This window comes from Octodon degus, unplaced genomic scaffold, assembly GCF_000260255.1.
Source record: "Octodon degus isolate 3935 unplaced genomic scaffold, OctDeg1.0 scaffold00082, whole genome shotgun sequence".
Taxonomy (NCBI): domain Eukaryota; kingdom Metazoa; phylum Chordata; class Mammalia; order Rodentia; family Octodontidae; genus Octodon; species Octodon degus.
The window spans coordinates 10,038,016-10,048,207 of NW_004524658.1; the positions used below are offsets into that span (position 1 = coordinate 10,038,016).

The window sequence follows — 10,192 nt, forward strand, 5'->3', positions numbered from 1 at the left end:
AAGAAGCAAAGAAACAAGCAGCCTGCAGCAAGCTGCAGCCCTCTGTCCCTTATATTTTATCCAGGCTATCCACCCTTAAGGGATGTAATCCTTGATTCTAGCGTCACACTGTGAATCTAGCCCCACATCACATCCTTGGTCTCAGAAGCGCACACCATAGATCCAGCTACCCTAAAAAGCCCTACCTATGACCATGTGAGGTTTTGAGGGAACATCTAGATACAAGCCAAAATAATCTACTGGTGGGGAAAGGAACAAACACGTGTACTTTCCTACTATGACTCAACAGTCCGAGAACTTTCACATCAGCCAAAAACTCAGTCAACAACAGCTCATTGTGAACTGGCAGACTTGCTGTTCCAGTATCCAATTGCCAGGAACTCTATGCGGGCATCCAGGTATGCAGACCACTAACCCCCACCATAATGCCTGCTTTAGAGGAACTCTGCAGTAAAAGCTCCTGCTCCAGACTTTGCACTAATTACAGCAGCTTCAACTATGGCTAAGGGGGAGAACAGACTGAATTCCTCATGGTATTTTCAACCCCATAAATTTGAAATGAGACACTTTTCCAACAACACTGCTGCTCCCTTTTAACCTGCCAACACCTGGTCTAATATTTTAATGTACTTGGAGATACTAATGTCAGCTCTGACATGTACCAATATAATAACTAAAAATTGTTCATGATTTTTGAAATGGAAAAAGTCATGTGACAGACATATAAATGTGCTATTATGTTTTCACAGATGATATTTCTGTAAGTCATTTCATAAATGTTGAGCAGCCAAGCTATAATTATGCCCTCATATATAAAACTAAATATTATATCTAGTAAATTTAAGTAAATGATTAATAATCCATTATTTATTAACTAGCAAAAATAGTCACCAACGCTGAGACATTTTACTCTTAGAAAACTCCTAATCAGATTTCATTACTCTAGTTTAGCATCCAACAAACTTGGTTTATTAATTTACTTCCAAAAAGCAAATTATGAATAGTAGGCTTGATACAGACAGAATCTCATTTTGAGACAAGTACACTAAGGGCATCAAATTAGGATAACAGATAAAGAGAAACATGAAAAGAACAGAAAGGGAAAGATAAAACCAGTTTTCCAAACCAGAGATCAGAGCTCCAGGAGTAGATGGGTTTATGCCTATCCAGTGTTAAGTATGGGAATAGCAACATTGCATTAGCTTATTTTCTTTCTTTCTTTCTTTTATTTTTTTGGCAGAACCGAGGATTGAACTCAGGCCCTTGCACTTGCCAGGTAAGCGTTTACTCTGCTGAGCCATCTCCCCAGCCCTTCACTAGCTTCTGATGCATAATAATCACAGTAGTTACCATGAAGTTTCAATACTGCCCATAACATTAGATGTGTCATCTAATAAGATTTGGGGGAAATTAAAATTGGTTATTATTTGCAGAAAAATATGCTTCTATCGCTGATAAATTTTGCTTGTGTGAAGTAGTTTACTTGTAAGTAATACATGCTCTCTTTTAAAGTAAAAACATTCATGAAAGATAAAAAGTAACATTTTCAAAGATTATTCATTGCTTCAACTCCAACATGCTTATTACTTAGCCCCAGGTTTATCCCTTTGTGTTGTTGAGGCTCCTCAATTTCTACGTATTACCATAACTATTTGCTCAAAATTGTCCTGTTCCCTACTGCATTATTAGACATTAGCCCTGTTAAAGTAAATGTGAGACACTTGAAGTCACCTTTGTATCATGTGCCCTGTGTTCTCCCACACTCTGCAGCACATAACAAGTATAAAGTGTTCCACAAATGAAACAAAAAAACTTTCAAGCACACACACCTATGTCCCTCATTCTTTTAGTGACAATAAATAATAGTATCAAATTTTACACTTGGGTAACACCATAAAATGTAACTCATACAAAGAATCATGAAACATGATTTGATCTGAAAATATAAAACTAACAATGAGTTCAAATGCATACACGAATAAAAGTTGATATTATTAAAAATCCTTCAGAAATTATAGTCTAAGCAAAATCTAATATTGCCCATTCGTGAATTACTGAAAATAAAAAGGTAAAATTATTTGTTGTTATAATTTCAATTAGGGGGCCTGCCTGTTAGCTCAGTTGTTTAAGGGCCTGCTCATGCAAATGCAGTCAGGCACAGGACACCGTGGTTCGAACCCCACCTCCACCTGCCTTACCAGATCCACCCTTAAGGCAGGCTGAGCCAGCCAAAAAGAAAAAAAAATCCTTCTATAATTTCAATTATATCTCATGGTAATCAATGGGATTACAGTTTGCATTTTGTGTTGAAAAATTAAAACAAAATTTTATTTGTATCCTCCCTTTTTAAATCAACATATATTTCTAATTAATGTGTCCAAAATAAAAGCTTTTTCACCTGCTTAGGCCACCTCACAGGGGCCCTGAGTTCAAGGCCCAGGCCTGCTGTTCCGGCCCTGCCCCCCAGGGTGTGCTGAGACAGTGATTGAGACTGGGCTTGGTGGCACGTGCCTATAATCCCAGCATTTGGGAGGCTGTAAACAGGAGGAGCACTATGAGTCAGATCTATGCAGTGAGATCCTATACACCCTGTCCTAAATATAAATAAATAAATAAATAAATAAATAAATAAATCATAAAAGGTTTTTATTCTATACATATTCAAAAAATGTATCTTGAATTTTAAAGCTAATTTATGTTATTGATTAGGCAATTTGTTAAGTGGAGTTTAATTTTTAAACCTTTGAACACAGAAATGCATTTAAAATTCAAACCCAATAAAAGAATTTTATCTTTAATATTATTTCATTGTCAATACATAATTTTTTTTCAATTCAGAACCAGGGTTTGAACTCAGGTCCTTGTGCTTGCCAGGAAAGCACTTATTCTACTGAGCTAACTCCCCGGCCCGTCAATACATAATATTAATGCACACTGAGCTCAATCACAAGATAATTAGCTTGTGGCCTATTCAGAAATAAATCAGGAATACAGCATCATTATTTTTACAAAAATACTCAAAATTTTTCTGATTATCATGGATTTGTCCCTTTTTGATATTTATAGTAACATAGCATAAAGATTTAGAGAAGAGATTTCAATTACTAAGAATGACATGAGGATAAGTTGCAACTTTGAGATGTAGATATATTTTCTGAGTAATAAAAGCTGAAGAAAAACTGAGTGATGGGCTGGCCAAATAGCTCAGTGTATTAAAGCACCTGCAAGCAGGCGCAGGGGCTGGGGGTTCCTCTGGGGAGGCTGTAAATAGGTGGACCACTGTGAGTTGGATCTAATAGTGAGACCCTGACCCTGAACACCCTGTAGACCCTTCTCTAAAACACACACACAAAAAAAAAAACTTGAGTGACAAGAGACAAACCCTCAAAATTTGGTCACCTCAGAAGATTAAGAACTGAGGCAAGAGAATCACAAATTCCAGTTGGGCCTGATCAATTTAGTGAAACTCTTTCAAAATAAGTAAATAGGACTGCAGACATAGTTCAGTGCTACAGCACTCCTGAGTGCTTTCCCTAGTGCTGAAAGAAGAGGGAAGATGTAGGTCTTTAGTTCATTAAGGTTTTTTTTGTTGTTCATTCAACACATTTTTACTAGATGAAGCACAATAACATGATATTTTTATCTTTTTATAACCTGAAGTTTTTCTTCTTGATCTATAATTGCTGTGCTCCAACAATTATTGTATAACAGATCATTTCTTTCACATTGTAGTTGTATACCATCTCAAATTATTCTGGAAGTCTACTATTAATAATACATAGCTTCTGGGATAGGGAACAATCTCCGAGTGAGGCAGTAAGTTGGATGCAGGATTCTCCTGTGGAATACGTGAAGAACAGGATAATCAGCTCAGCAACAAACAAAAGAAAACTACTGAAGCAGATAAAATTTGCAGAATGCCTTGAAAAAAAGGTGGACATGAGCAAAGTAAATTTCAAGGTTATAAAGCCTTGCATAACAAAACAAGTAACAAAAATCCTTGAATTTGAAGATGATGTCATGATTGAGTTTATATTCAACCAGCTGGAAGTGGACAATCCAGATTCCAAAATGATGCAAATCAACCTGACTGGGTTTTTGAATGGGAAAAATACTGGAGAATTTATGGGAGAACTTTGGCCTCTGCTGTTAAGTGCATAAGAAAACATCGCTAGAATCTCTTCCGCTTTCCTAGAACTAAAGAAAGAAGAAATGAAACAGAGACAGATTGAACAAGAAAAATTGGCATCAGTGAAAAAGCAAGATGAAGACAAAGATAAGAGATAAGGAATAAAAACAAAATAGCAGAGAAAAAAGGGAGAGATCTCAAAGCCCAAGAAGATGCAAATCCAGATCTCTTTCCCTAGAAAATGGTCTCCCTCTGTCAGGAGACAGAGAAAGCACAGTAATTCCCAATCTCCCCTCACACAGAACCAAGAGCTGGAGTCCTTACCCTGTTCCAGAAAAGAAGGAAAAAACTCCAGAGCCCCCTGAACCATCAGTGAAAGTAAAAGAACCTGCAGTACAAGAGGCCACATCTACCAGTGTCATCCTGAAAGTTCCCAAGCCTAAGCCTAAACCCATGCTAGAACCTAAAGAACCGACTCAAAAAAAAAAAAAAAAAAAAAGGAAAAGACCTGGCCAAGATCTCAGTCATGTTCCAAATCAAGGTCATGAGCCTGTTTTCACTCTCCTTCTCACACTCGACCAAGAAGGCACCATAGGTCCCGATCAAGATCAAATTCACGCAGGATCTCAAGGACTAACTAATCAAAAGAGGGAAAGGAGAAGAGCTAGAAAACATGACAATGTCAAGCCATACAGTTATATGTAGAAAATGGGCAAGGCAATGATCTTGAGAATCTCCAGAAGATTTTTGAATCTAGCACTTAATTGGAAAGATTCTCACCCTGACTAACTATATATACTGATACTTGTGACCTAAGCAGCTGCACTGCAGATGGTAATCTGTAATAGTAGTTTCATGCTTGGAGTGCCTGTCATTCTGGTATTCTGAATACGGGCTGCTTTTCATGACATGCCAGTTGCTGCTATGCTGGCTATCAGGTAGATGAAGGTTCAAAAAGAATGGGTTGGTGAATGAAGGCAAGAGATAGGAAAAGGAATAGTGTGGGACTGTCCTGCTTCAAGGTTGTATACGGTGAGATTTTTGGACTTATGTATAAACATAAGAAGTATATAATTCTTTATGCCTATTTTTAAAAATATATTCTAATTTTTAAATGTTTTTTCATCATATTCTATAGGGACTTAAAGTTCAACATATCAATACTTGATGAAAAATACCTCTTCCATGTTATGGCTAAGATGTTTGATATTCAGACAGATAGTGAGGTTAAGCTTAATAGCTTAGGTTGTATGGTAATAACAATAAGCTTGTCTTCTGGATTGTTAGCAACCTAAGTTTGCAGACCAAAATGAGAGAAAAAGGAGGACTCCAAGGAAAGTCAACATTTTGGCTCTAGCCTTCCAAGGTCACTTAAGACTCATGACATATGAGAACTTGTACTGTAACGTCATGTAACTCGGTAGTGTCCCAAATTTTCTGATCAAGAAGATTATGGGGCCAAAGAGGAAAGTGATCAATGATGTAGAGTGTGCCTAAGGAGAGTCACATGAAGAGAAAACATTCTCCCAGGCTTTCACAGAGAGCACATTGGCCCAAGCAATGGCCGTGACTCATCCACATGGCTGATATTGACAAAGGTTCTGCAATCTGAGGTACAGGATCTCAGGATAAATCCTGAGGGGATTTCACTGACCTTATCAGACCCAAAAACTACAACTCTTGTTGCATAGGTCCTGCTTTACCTTGGTCTAAACCATCCAGCAGAAAAGTGTAAAAACGAAGTATAAGAAGTAAAGCCATGGTGTTATGTTGAGCTGTAGGGGACTCAAGTCAACAATTTCTGACACTGCCAGTGAAGTGGAAGACTCAATACTATTATGGACTACTGGACTCTTTTAGAATATTTTGCTGAGTTTACACACCTATAATATTTAAATGATGGAACTTAACAAAAAAAGGGTATACAGATGAATGTCTATTTTGTATCTGTGTATTCAAAGTGGTTAGGATAGATATATAGTTACATTCTCTTAGTGAATACAGGGATTTGTTCTAATGGTGTTTCTAAATAGGATTTCAGGTCCGCATCTTGTACAGCAATTAACCACTAGGAAGAATGTATGCATGTGTTAATTATTGAAACTGTCCTACCAATTTGGTTTGAAATTGTCTCATTGCTATTTGTTTCTCAATAAAATTATGGAAAAAAGATCACATTCCACCAGAAGGCAGCCAACCCCAAGAAGGAGACCATCTCCTCAAAGACGAACCCCACCACTGCTTCTAGGCAGCTGAATTAGATATAAATATTATAGCCAGTCAGATAAGGCCCGGCCTTCAAGGAGACAATATGGAAGACAAGGTGACTGTAATTATGGAAGACACAGACACTCCCTGCTGTGGCCCAGACTTCAAAGCAAAAGAGGAAACACAACTATATACTTCCCTAGGGATGGGCATCAGGGATTGATGTTCTAAATAGGTATCAATCATCTTGAAGGAGCCCAAATGAATCATTAGACCAAACCCAACAGGAAGAGACCCTGTCCCACTTGTTACATGACTCACTTCCCCATTTGGTACTGGATTTAATTAGTTTTACCTGAGTAATGGTGCTTGTGATCGCATTGGTTGACCACAGTTTTGTCCCACCTCATGCCCACCTAAGCAAGTTCCCATGTTCTCCATTACCTTAGACCTGCCTCACCACATGTTTTTCCTCTATAAAAGTCCCTGGAAGAGACTGCTTCTGGGGGACCACCTTCTCGGGACACCCCCCCTCCTGTCCTTCTCTCAGACAGGAGCTTTCTTTCCCCTCAATAAATCTATTCTGCTCATAACCTCTGTTTGTTGTTAAAATTCATTCTTCAGTTTTGGAGAACATGAACTCATCCCAGGTACTTTTTAGGTCGGGAGATGATTTTTCTCCCTATGTCATTTGGAGGTTCCCTGTACCACCAGGACGAATGCCACCTCCACCAAGGCACAGAAGGAGTAGAGCTCCAGTAAGACGAAGGAGGCCGTCACCAGCATCTCTGTCTGCGAGTAGTTCACCACCGTCCTCATCTCGTTCCCGGTCACCACCAAAGAAACCTCCAAGAGGACATCTAGCTCCCCTCAAAAAACTCCTAGATTATCTCCTTCAGAAAGTCCTCCAAGGTGAAGGCACAGGCCATCCCTGTCAGCTACTCTACCACCAAAATGCATTGTTTTCCAACACCCCAGCAGTCAAACCATACAAGAAAAAGCCATGTTTCTGTGTCTGTAGGGAGAACTTCAGTGACAAAACATATAGGTGCTGAGAAAAGAAAATCGCCATCACCAGCACCAAAACCTAGAAAAGTAGAATTATCTGAATCTGAAGAAGATAAAGGTGGCAAAACGGCTGCAGCTGATTCTGTGCAGCACAGACGCCAGCACAGCTGGCAGATCCAGAAGTCTTCGTCTGACTCCAGCTCCTCCTTTGCCTCTGAAGATGAGGTGGACCTGCAGCGGAGACAGTCCCCTTCCTGAAGTGCGTCTCCATCACCAGGAGAGCGCCAGAAAGAGACATCCCCTGGGATGTAGATGAGAAAGTGATGACAATCTCTGTGACTAAAAGCTGTGGACTAAGGAGAAGCCCCTTCCTCTCTCCACCCCCCAGAAGATGCTGCTGCTCTCCCCACCTCCTCCTCCCGCCAGTCGACCCCCCACACCACCGCCACGAGGAAGGACTCCCTGGCCTCTCTCTCCGCGGTGCTCACCTTCCCCAGAAGAGGATCGCCTCCCATGCAGAGGCGGTGCTTCCCTCTCCACCTCCAAAGAGAAGGACAGTTTCACCCTCACAGCCTTCCAAGAGAAAGGCGTCACCATCCCCACCACCAAAGCACCTGGTCTCCCCATCTATGCCTCCCAGAGAAGCTCCCCAGCCGCCAAGAAACCCTCTCTGTCTGTCTCTCCAAAGCCTAGGGAAAAGTCTTTCCCAAGCCTTGCTCCCAAGGAGACCCGGTCTCCACAACCAAGCAAATAGCGTTCTCCCTCACCGCGGCCTCCAGCTCCTCAGCCCTCAAATCCTCCACCCACTCAGAGGAACGTCAGCCTCACCCCAAAGAAGGCAGTCCCCACCTCCAAGTACCAGGCCCATTGGAAGAGACTCCAGAACTCCAGACAAAAAAGGCTGCCTCACCAAGCCCGCAGTCCATAAGACGAGATCCGTTCTCTCCATCTGTCTCTGGGTCTCTGGAGCCAGCGGCTAAGAAGCCCCCAGTGTCCTCATCCCCTGTCTAGCCTCAATGGTCCTCTATAAACTGATCCCCCACGGTGCCGGCCAGGAAGCTAAGAGCCCCATGCCAAGCCCATCACCAGCCCGGAATTCCCATCAGGAAGGAGGTGGGAAGAAAAGGAAGTACCAACAACACAAAAAGGATAAAAAACACAAGAAGCACAAAAAAACACAAGGAGGAAAAGGCTGTAGCTGCAACCGCTGTGGCTCTGGCTACCACTGCGGCTGTTGCTGATGCCAGAACCACATCAGCACAAGAAGAACCTGAGGCAGCCCCCGAGCCCAAGGAGGAGTCTGAGAGCGAAGCTGAAGACAACCTGGAGGACTCAGAGAAGCACCTGCGGGAAAAGGCTCTGCGATTCGTGTGGAAGGCTCAAGTGTCCCCACAGTTGAAGGGGAATGTTGGTCAGGATGTAAATTTTATTTGGTTGTACTCAATTCAATTTCGAAATTGCTAAAATTAATGATAACTTGGGCCAGATTACTGTGATTCAGGAGATTGTTTTAATTTTCTTCTGATATATTATATATATATATAATTTTTCATATATAATTGAAAAAATTATAAAAAATTGTATATGTCAAGCTTTAGACTATAACATTTGTTGTAATAATTGCTAGGTTGAAGTTCACCATATAAAAAGGGGAGGCATGCATTTACATTGCAGAAGGTGTCCACAGTATATTAGTGACATTTTTTTCATTGACAGCTGACAAATTCATTTCGAGTAAAATATTTTAAGCCAAAATAAATTTATTTTTTTGGAAAAAGGGGCTAAGTATTGTTGGCATTCTTATTTCTTTAAATGACCCTTGTTATTCCTAGGGAGGGAGGCTTTCTCCCTTTTCTTTTTTCTTTTACTTTTTTTTCTTTTTTCTTTTTTCTTTTTGTTTGCTTGTTTGTTTACTTCTTCTTCGAGTCTCACACTCATTTGAGTTCTGCTTTCAACCTTGTATGGTTTGCAAGCTAGGCCAGAATCAGACCCCTGTTGGAGTACCACAGAAGCATAAATGGATGTTCCATTGCCACAATCTTCCCTATTGCCTGTGGGAGCACTACTGAAAAGCATCATGATTCAAGATCTAGGTTGAGACAGAAAATGAAAGCTTGTTTTCTGGGACACAAGGCTTATACAGATGTGTGACATGTTGATTCAGAACACTGGGACTGGATTCTACTCTATTCAGGGTTTCTTATCTCTCCTCCCTCCCTCACCAGCCCCCACCTTCCCCCTCTCCTCCTGCTTGCAAAGGCAGTTAAGTCATCCTAGGAAGGATGGATGGATGGATCCTTCAGTTATATGCCATGGCTCCACTCATATTTTTGTCTTATTCTTCCAGTTGGGATACATAATGTTCAGAGCTCTTATATTTGGAAGCTAGAAGAAGGGCCCAGACTTTGAAATAGTGTCTTGGCTTCATTGTTTTGTTTTTTAAACTAAAGCTATATGAAGCTAGTGGATTAAACAATAAATTTCTAAATTTAAGAATAAAAAAGTAGCACATACCTTTTTGAATTTTAATATTTCTATGTAAAACAAATTTTTAATTCATTAATATCCTTTTTATCACATTAAGCTTTTTTATTAATATAAGTATGTGAGTGATCCTGTTTTGAATAGAAAACCTCAGGTCAGAACAAGGGACTATTTCACTCATTCATTCAACACTCAGTGCCTAAACTGGTAAGTCACTGTGCCTGAGGCAGTAGATAGAAATAAAAATATAACAATCTTTCCTTTAAAAACTGTCAAACAGAAAAGAAATAATTAATAAGTGATTTTCTTTTTTTCACATTTTTGACAATTCTTTATTGATAATTTTGTTTTCTGCATTTGTCA

The 10,192-nt window shown here is 40.0% G+C and overlaps 1 pseudogene; it reads left to right on the plus strand.

Moving 5' to 3' along the window:
- Positions 1-277: 277 nt before the first annotated feature.
- LOC101578277 lies at positions 278-8,809 on the plus strand (annotated as a pseudogene).
- The last annotated feature ends 1,383 nt before the right edge of the window (positions 8,810-10,192 follow it).